This window comes from Callorhinus ursinus, unplaced genomic scaffold, assembly GCF_003265705.2.
Source record: "Callorhinus ursinus isolate GAN/ISIS: 27379988/994484 unplaced genomic scaffold, GSC_fseal_2.0 scaffold17, whole genome shotgun sequence".
NCBI classification, from domain to species: Eukaryota; Metazoa; Chordata; class Mammalia; order Carnivora; family Otariidae; genus Callorhinus; species Callorhinus ursinus.
In genome coordinates this window covers 38462176-38470686 of record NW_027397079.1, presented here as the reverse complement: position 1 = coordinate 38470686, position 8511 = coordinate 38462176, and the positions used below count along the sequence as shown (strand labels likewise).

At 41.1% G+C, this 8511-nt stretch overlaps 1 long non-coding RNA gene across 1 annotated transcript; it reads left to right on the top strand.

Annotated features, from left to right (window-relative positions):
• Window positions 1-2402: 2402 nt before the first annotated feature.
• On the top strand, window positions 2403-8511 carry LOC112834759 (uncharacterized). Its single transcript, XR_012381238.1, has 2 exons — window positions 2403-2505; window positions 8349-8511. It is a non-coding gene; the product is annotated as an uncharacterized lncRNA (long non-coding RNA).

Here is an 8511-nt window from a genome sequence, read left to right as displayed (position 1 = left end):
CTCATCTTGCAGAATTAGTTTTGTTAGTGACAAACTGATGGCCTTTTCAAGGGCTGTTTTAATGGTTTGGTAATCCCGTGGTTTTCAGTTGTGGCAGATTGTGTTTTCCAAAGACAGCTGCTCTGATATAGATCTCATCCCATGTACTCTTCTTGCAATATGATGTTGACACTCCTCCATCGAGAGAGGGGGTGTCTATATCCGCCTCTGGAAAGACATTCTGAAACTGCTATAGAAACGTAAAGAGGGCTGGAAATCAAGATGGACACACTAGTGCTTCAGCAAGGCCTGACATCAAACTAAACAGATTTTTCTCTTCCTAATTCTTGAAGCCTCCTCCTCCCTTTCACTTGTTTTTCTGTAGAATCCTTTGTTCCAGGAATGCGGTGTCAATATTGACATCTCGCTGATCTCAGTGTATGCGTAGTAACAAGGCGGGGATGGCCAGCGCCAGCACTAGTCATGAGACCAGCTTGAAGACATAAAGAACGTGGCTGGCAGCAAGTACCAGTTTCCTATTGAAACCACCCAGATCCTGTTTTTTCTTATAAAACCCCTCAGCCTTTTACTGTGGGTGGGTTTGCAGTCCCGGAGGCGTTAGCCTGCTACAGCCTCCTTTGCCTGGCAAAGTTTATTACTATGTGTAAAATCTGTCTTCGTGGTACATACTTTGGCCCCAGAGCAGAGGTCGGTTTTCAACGGCACTTTGTAATTGCCTTGACCAGGAGAATGTGGCAGAAGTGATGCTGTATGACTTCATAAAAGGCTTCCACCTGACTCTCTTTCTTGAGCTACATCCCTTGGGAGCAATGAGCTGCTATGTAGGAAGTGTGACTGTCCTGCCGCTGCCACGCTGAAAGGTCCATATGGAGAGGTCACATGGAGGTACAGAGTGATGTCTCTGGATGGAGCCCTGGCAGCCCCATATTCTGTCCTCCACATGTCTGAGATGAGTGAGCCTTCAGATGATTCTAACTCTCAGACTGTGAGCAATCCCAGCTAACTTGGAGGGAGTGGAGATGAGCTGTCCCTGCAGAGCTCTGCCTGGATTGCAGATTTGTGAGCAAAATATTATTTGAAATCCCTCAGTTTTGGGGTAGTTTGTTGTGCAGCATTAGATGATCGGAGCGTTAGATGATCGGAACATTAGTTATTGAGCACAATTCCATTCTTCTGTAATTTTCATTCCTACATAGCTTTTCAGTGGTTGTTATTAATATTCCTTAAGTATTATAGATTTGAGTCCAAGCACTCTAACTTCTCCACCCAAGTACCAATTGACTACTTTACTGACTCAGAGACTTTCCTTCTCTAGGGTCAACTGCCTTTTCCAGTCTCCCACTGTTCCTCAACTGGGGAGTGGGGGTCCAGCTTTTGCTTCCTTAATAGAGGTGTGGCCATAAACAGATCTCTTCTCTGGACTTCAGTGGCGCCACCTGTTCGTGAGAGCAGTATGTATCTTCTTAAAGGCAGAGGGATAGATAAAAAATCGAGGGGCCCTCTTTCACTTCTAAGATCTTTGATTCCAACTAATATGTATCAGACGAGACCACAAGAGAGTAAAATGAATTTTTAGAGAAACACTTCTACTATGTAAAAAAAGAGGATTTAAGGAGATGTCCAGACAGAATATATAGAACTACCTAGGGAGAAACCTGTGATGAAACTGTTGGTCACATGGCACTGTCAAGTTCAGGAAGGTGGGAGAAAAGACGTGTCTTAAGTTACATTATGGAGAATGAAGAGAAAAATCAGGTTGATGTGTACCTATTGTCAAGAAATAAAAAAAAAAATGACTACACAGCCATGTAAATGGAATGCCATTCATTAAAACAGTCACATAGAAGAGAATCACAGAGGTTATGATACCAGGAAGGTGCAAGTTTGATGGTGGTGAATGGAACCGCAAGGCAGAGATTGTAGGCAAGTTCTGATGATTGAAAGGGCAAGACACACATGCTAACCTGGACTCAGACAAGTACAACGAAGTACAATGAAGCCACAAACATGGCAAAAGAAGGGAAAAGCTACTGCCTGACCGTATGGAAAACATCACCCTAAACAACTGAAGAAGCTGAGAAGTTACCGGGATTTCCCGATACTGCTCAATGAAGAAATTAATTGCACTTATAGACACAGCAAATAGAAACAGCCAAAATATTTGTGGGTAGCTATGGAAACACACGTTAATAAGAATGAATCTAATTTTTTTTAAAGATTTTATTTATTTATTTGAGAGAGAGAGAGAATGAGAGATAGAAAGCACGAGAGGGAAGAGGGTCAGAGGGAGAAGCAGACTCCCCGCTGAGCAGGAAGCCCGATGCGGGACTCGATCCCGGGACTCCAGGATCATGACCTGAGCTGAAGGCAGTCGCTTAACCAACTGAGCCACCCAGGCGCCCAATGAATCTAATTTTTTTTCGATCACCGAGGATAAGAGACAAAATCTGCATACTCTATACAGTACTTCAAGCCTTTTGCAGAAAGGTGCTTTTGAAATACAAGGTAATACTATCATTATTGTTTTCATACCATCCCTGCCCTTGCTTATTTGGTCAACAGCTGTTCCTTGCTGTTTCCTTCCTCTAAATTCCATCACATTCTTGGTCTCCTTGCCCTGAGAAGAAAAGCCTTATGTTTTGGGGAGTATATTAAATGAAGTTGAACCCCCAGTTGTTCTGAAAGAATGACAATTTGGACTAAGGATAGGAAGGTAAGCATTTTTAGGCAACTTGCATTATTAAAGAAGAGTACAGAGAAGTGCTGTTAGGATATTTCCTTAGCCGCTCAAGGAAAGCTATTGACGGGTGAACTTACAAGTGTTTTTCTAGCCAATGGTAAAACCCCATATGCGCTTGTATGGGCAGACTCTGGAAAACTCTGGAGGCCAGGGTCTGCCTTGGATCTCCCTGACAAATGTAAGATCTGGGCAATTCCGGGTAATCTGTGTTCCTTTTCCCCCCTCAGATTTCTTTCCTCATCCTGTACCCATCTTGATTTCAAGCACATTAAATTAACACAGAAATGTCTCCAGCAAAGATAGACGCTTTTCAAATCTCTTCTAAGTTCTTCTTTTCTAACTTTTGAGATCATGGTTTCAAGAGTTTTAACCGGTAACAGCAGATTATATGCTTGGTAATAAACAATTTATAATCTTGTTCAAGCATGCACAAACCGTCAGTGCCATGCTCTCCGTCTTGTCTGTGCCCTCCCCTGTGGCAACATGGTGTGACGCTCTTCCTTTAGTTTGGCCTTAATGTATTCCCAGTTTCTGGCACAGACACATAACTCCTACTTTCACCTCTGTGCTTTGTTTTCTCGTGGTTAATGGGAGGATGCTTTTTTCATGACTATAGCATCAGCCTCAGAATATCCAAGAAGAGGCAGTTTGCTATGGATGGTGGGTACTAATCTTCTGGAGGGACAGTGGACCCAGGAAAGAGATCATGTGGCTCCAAGTTTCAGCTTGAACACAAGCTTCCCAAGCCTGAGCCAAGACTGGTAGAGGCCATCTCCCTCCTGAACCCCCTGCCTCAACTTTGTCCCTAAGGCAGCAGAGGTGATGATCCGGGTCAGAGGCTGATGACTCCTCAAGCAAAGTGTAAGACGATGACCTTTCATTTCAGTGTCCCTGTTTTACACTCTTAAAAAGTTCTTATTTAAATTCCAGATAGTTAAGATACAGTGTTATATTAGCTTCAGGTGTACCATATAGTGATTCAACACTTCCATACATCATCCTGTGCTTATCACACCAAGCATACTCCTGAATCCCCATCACCTATTTCACCCATTCCCCCACTCATCTGCCCTTTGGTAACCATTGGTTTGTTCTCTGTGGTTTAAGTCTGTTTCTTGGTTTCTCTCTCTCTTTCCCCTTTGTTCGTTTGTTTTGTTTCTTATATTCCACATATGAGTGAAATCATATGGTATTTGTCCTTCCTTGACTGACTTATTTCACTTAGCACAATACTCTCTAGCTCCATCCATGTTGTTGTAAATGGCGATATGTCATTCTTTTCTATGGCTGAATAGTATTCAGATACGAAATATATATTTCATATCTTCTTGATCCATTCATCAACTGATGGACGCTTGGGCTGCTTCCCTATCTTGGCTATTGTAAATAATGCTGCTATAAACACAGGGATGCATGTATCCCTTTGGATTCGTGTTCTTATATTCTTTGGGTAAAGCCCTGGTAGTGTGATGGCTGGACTGTAGGGTCCAGCCCTATTTGTAACTTTCTGAGGAAACTCCATGCTGTTTTCCACAGTGGCTGCTGCAGTTTGCATTCCCACCAACAGTGCACGACGGTTCCTTTTTCTCCACATCCTCATCAAAACCTGTTTTGTGTTGTGTGTTGTCTTGTGTTGTTGATCTTAGCCATTCTGACAGGTGTGGTGTGATATCTCATTGTAGTTTTGATTTGCATTTCCCTGACAGGAAGTGATGATGAGCATCTTTTTAGTGTCTGTTGGCCTCTGCGTGTCTTTTTTGAAAAAAATGTCTGTTCATGTCTTCTGCCCATTTTTAAATTGGATTATCTGGGGTTTTTTGGGTGTTGAGTTGTCTCAGTTCTCTCTCTGTTTTGGATACTAGCACTTTATTGGATATGTCATTTGCAAATATCTTCCACTCCGTAGGTTTCCTTTTAGTTTTGTTGATTGTTCCCTTTGCTGTGCAGAAGCTTTTTATTTTTATGTAGTCTCAGTATTTTATTTTTGCTTTTGTTTCCCTTGCCTCAGGAGACCTATCTTGAAAGAAGTTGCTCTGGCTGATGTCAAAGAAGTTATTGTGTCTGGGCTCTCTTCTAGGATTTTGATGGTTTCATGTCTCACATTTAGGTCTTGCATCCATTTTAAAAAATTTATTTTTGTGCGTGGTGACAAAGTGGTCAGTTTCATTCTTTGACATGCGGCTGTCCAGTTTTCCCAACGCCATTTGTTGAAGAGATTCCTTTTTCCCATTGCATGTTCTTTCCTGCTTTGTCGAAGATCAATTGACCATATAGTTGTGGGTTTATTTCTGGGTTTTCTATTCCGCTATTTTGCACTCTTGACATTTTCCTTAGAAGAGAGTGAACAGAACACCTGTAGGCTAGCACCTCATTGCTCTTAGGCTTAGACACCTGCGCTGGAGGTGCAGGACAAAGTAGATTCCCTGGAGAGAAGCAGGGAGGCTAGCAGGCACTGGTGTGATTTTAGTTGCTCTCTTAGACAACAGTGCTGCTGATTTTCTTGTAGTATAGGTCTTCCTCCCTCACACCCTCTTTGCTCCACTCCTGTTGAACTACTCAAGGACCCGAGGGATTTTGTCTCCTTTCTTTGCACATGCTATTCCCTCTTTCTAGGCTTTTCTTTATTTCACCTTACCCAATGAACTCTTCTGCATCCTTCAAGACCCAGCTGAAGTAAATCTTTCTCTGTGACAGCATCCCTAATCTATCCACCCCTTCTTTAGGTCACCCATATGCCTTATACTCTTCTGGTATAACAATTATCATGCTATATTGCACATTTTATGTGTCTGTTCCTTCCATTAGGTTGTGCATTCCCCGAAGGTAACCCTCAAATCCATCACAGCGCCCGTCACTCATGCATGCATTTATTTCTTCATTCAACAAATATGTCTTGAGCATCTAGTGATGTTTGAATATCTACTGCCAGGCTCTGTGTAAGTGCTAAAGAAAAAGCAGTGAATAGAAAACACAGACTCTGATGGGAGATAGACAATAAACAAATAATTATTTGTCAGGTGGTATAAAATAAAGCTGGGTAACAGAATGTTGTGGGTGGGGACATTTTAGAAGGTTGCAGTAGGCATCTGTCTTAGTCCATTTGGGCTGCTATAATAAAATACCATAGACTCTGTGGCTTCTAAACAGCAGAAACTTGCATTTCACAGTTATGGAGACTGAGATGTCCCAGATCGTGGTGCCAACGGAGTCAGTGTCTGGTGAGCACCCACTTCCTAGAGGGCTGTCTTTCCATCGTAAGCTCACATGGTAGAAGGGGCAAAGGAGCTTTCTGGGCTGCTCGTGTAAGGGCACTGATCTCATTCATGAGGGCTCTGAATTAGGGACTAGGGGTCTATCTAGGATTTTAATATATGAATATATGAATTTTGAGGGGATGCAGTCATTCAGCCTATAGCAGCTTCCCTGAGGAGGTGACATGTGACAGAGTTTGCAGGAAGAGTGAATGAATTCCAGGAGAGATGAGCGGGCAACAATGTGAAGAGAAACAAAAACTGTATTGTCATTTTGTCATTGCAGAATACACAATGACCACGCCTTTTCCTTTTCTAAAAAAATGTAATTTATCTTCTGAAAAACGATGGCCATTTAGCGGGTTACAGAAAACTGTTTTCTTAGTGATTTTCTGGATGAGTCAGCAAAGAGAAATGTGGTCTTTCCATCAAAAAATTCATGTGACTTTATGTCAGGGGCATCTAAGTGCTGGCAGGTCTTCACGTTTGTTAGGGTCCATGTAATTTAGGGAATTGTCTTTATATTTTTTTTTAAGATTTTATTTATTTATTTGAGAGAGAGAGAATGAGAGACAGAGAGCACGAGAGGGAAGAGGGTCAGAGGGAGAAGCAGACCCCCCGCTGAGCGGGGAGACCGATGTGGGACTCGATCCCGGGACTCCAAGATCATGACCTGAGCTGAAGGCAGTTGCTTAACCAACTGAGTCACCCAGGCGCCCTAGGGAATTGTCTTTAGGTCTAAATGAAAACCAGGATAAACTCAGTATTTCTAAGTACTTACAGTTTAGGACAGTGCTCTCTTTTGTTTTTAAGTATGTAGCCACAGGTAAAGGTAGGCTTAGAGGGTAGTCTTGATCGAGTCTACCCTGTATCAAAATTCCATTCATTGGTTTTCATTTTAATGCCTTACCTTTTTTGGTGTTAATGGATCACAGACATGGCCCCATGTTGAGAACTTCATATAACTAACAAAATGGGTCATTCCACTTCAGAGTAAAGTTTATTGAAATAATTTTTCTGTGTAGGGACAACTCTTAGAATACAATTGAGACTCATCTGTATATGGGCATCAGTTTCCATGAGATGACAAGATAAATGAAGATTTATTTTAAAACGTTAAGTTCCAAACTTTCTGGTTCAAGTTACAGAGATGGAATTATATTGTCATTATTACCATTCTCTTTTATTCTTTATATGGAGCATTTATAAATTAAACATCTCTCGAGATGTCAGTGCTTAAAATAATAAGAAATAAGAGGCCTGGATTAAAATAAAAATGTGAAACTTAAAAATCTGTTACATTTTAAAAGCTTCTGGCATTATGTCTACGTTTTTTCATTTAAACACTTCTTACAGGTTTCTTGTTGGTGAGCTAATCATTTTAATTGAGTTTAGTATTCATCCTCTATGAGAAGACTGGAGAATAGATAATTTTTAACTGGGTTCCATGTCCCAGAACATTATCTGGGTATTTTACTACTAAATTAGCTAGAGCAGATAAAGTAATAATTCTATTCTACCTTTAGAGTATCCCACAGTGATAAAACCCACGAAATTGTCAGTTTCTGTTATGTCCAGTTTAGTTATGAAAATGTTTTCAGCTGGAAATACTGAAATCTGGTCATGAAATTGTGTTAACTGTTGATATTTTTGGAGACAAGAACCAGAAGCTTTGGGCCACTTGCTGATCTTGCTGTGAGCATTATCATTATCATTCTCTGTGTTGCCAACCTGTTAGGGTCAGTAAGCTTTGGATGTGACCCGTGGAGCTCTGGGAAGGCTGAAGTGACTTTGGACTTAACCCTGTTTATGGGGAAGTGAGATCCTAAGTTTCCTAGTCAGCTTCTCTTTCTCTCACCTTCAACATGTTTACATGAGAAATTCAGCTGGACCCTGAACTTTACCCTCGGCTCTATGCTGCTTCTAGCCTAGAAGTTTAATTCATTTGTTTTAAAAGGGCTACTCACATATCTATAAACAGGAAAAAGCCCTTTGTCCATATTTTTCACTTTTTTGGTATATTTACAAGTAGCAGAACTCAGAGGTTAGTGCTTCTTAACAGTGAAACCAACGAGACAAATAGGCCTGAACCCTTAGAGGAAATTGGAAGTAGAGACCCGAGTGAAATCCGAGGGGGTGTGTCCAAATTATCAAAGCCCATCATGACACTGCAGATGCTAACTGGTGTGTATAATACTTAGATATAGTATGGACATCTGTAGGTGTTTGTTTTTGTAATAAAATTTTTTAAATTTGAAAATGTATAGAAAATAAAAAGCCGTTTAATATTACAAATTCAGTGTAAGCTCTGTGCTCCTCTTTCTGACCCCATCATTCTCTTTCCTCCCTCTCTACAGGTAACCACCAGCTACAGTCAACTTAGTGTTCATTGCTCCCAGGCAGATGGACATATTTTACCATAGATGCATGTATCCAAAAATAATATGGTACTAATATACAACTTGCGTGTATGTGTATCAGTTAGGAGAACTCATGGAATGTAATCGTAAAGCAACTTTA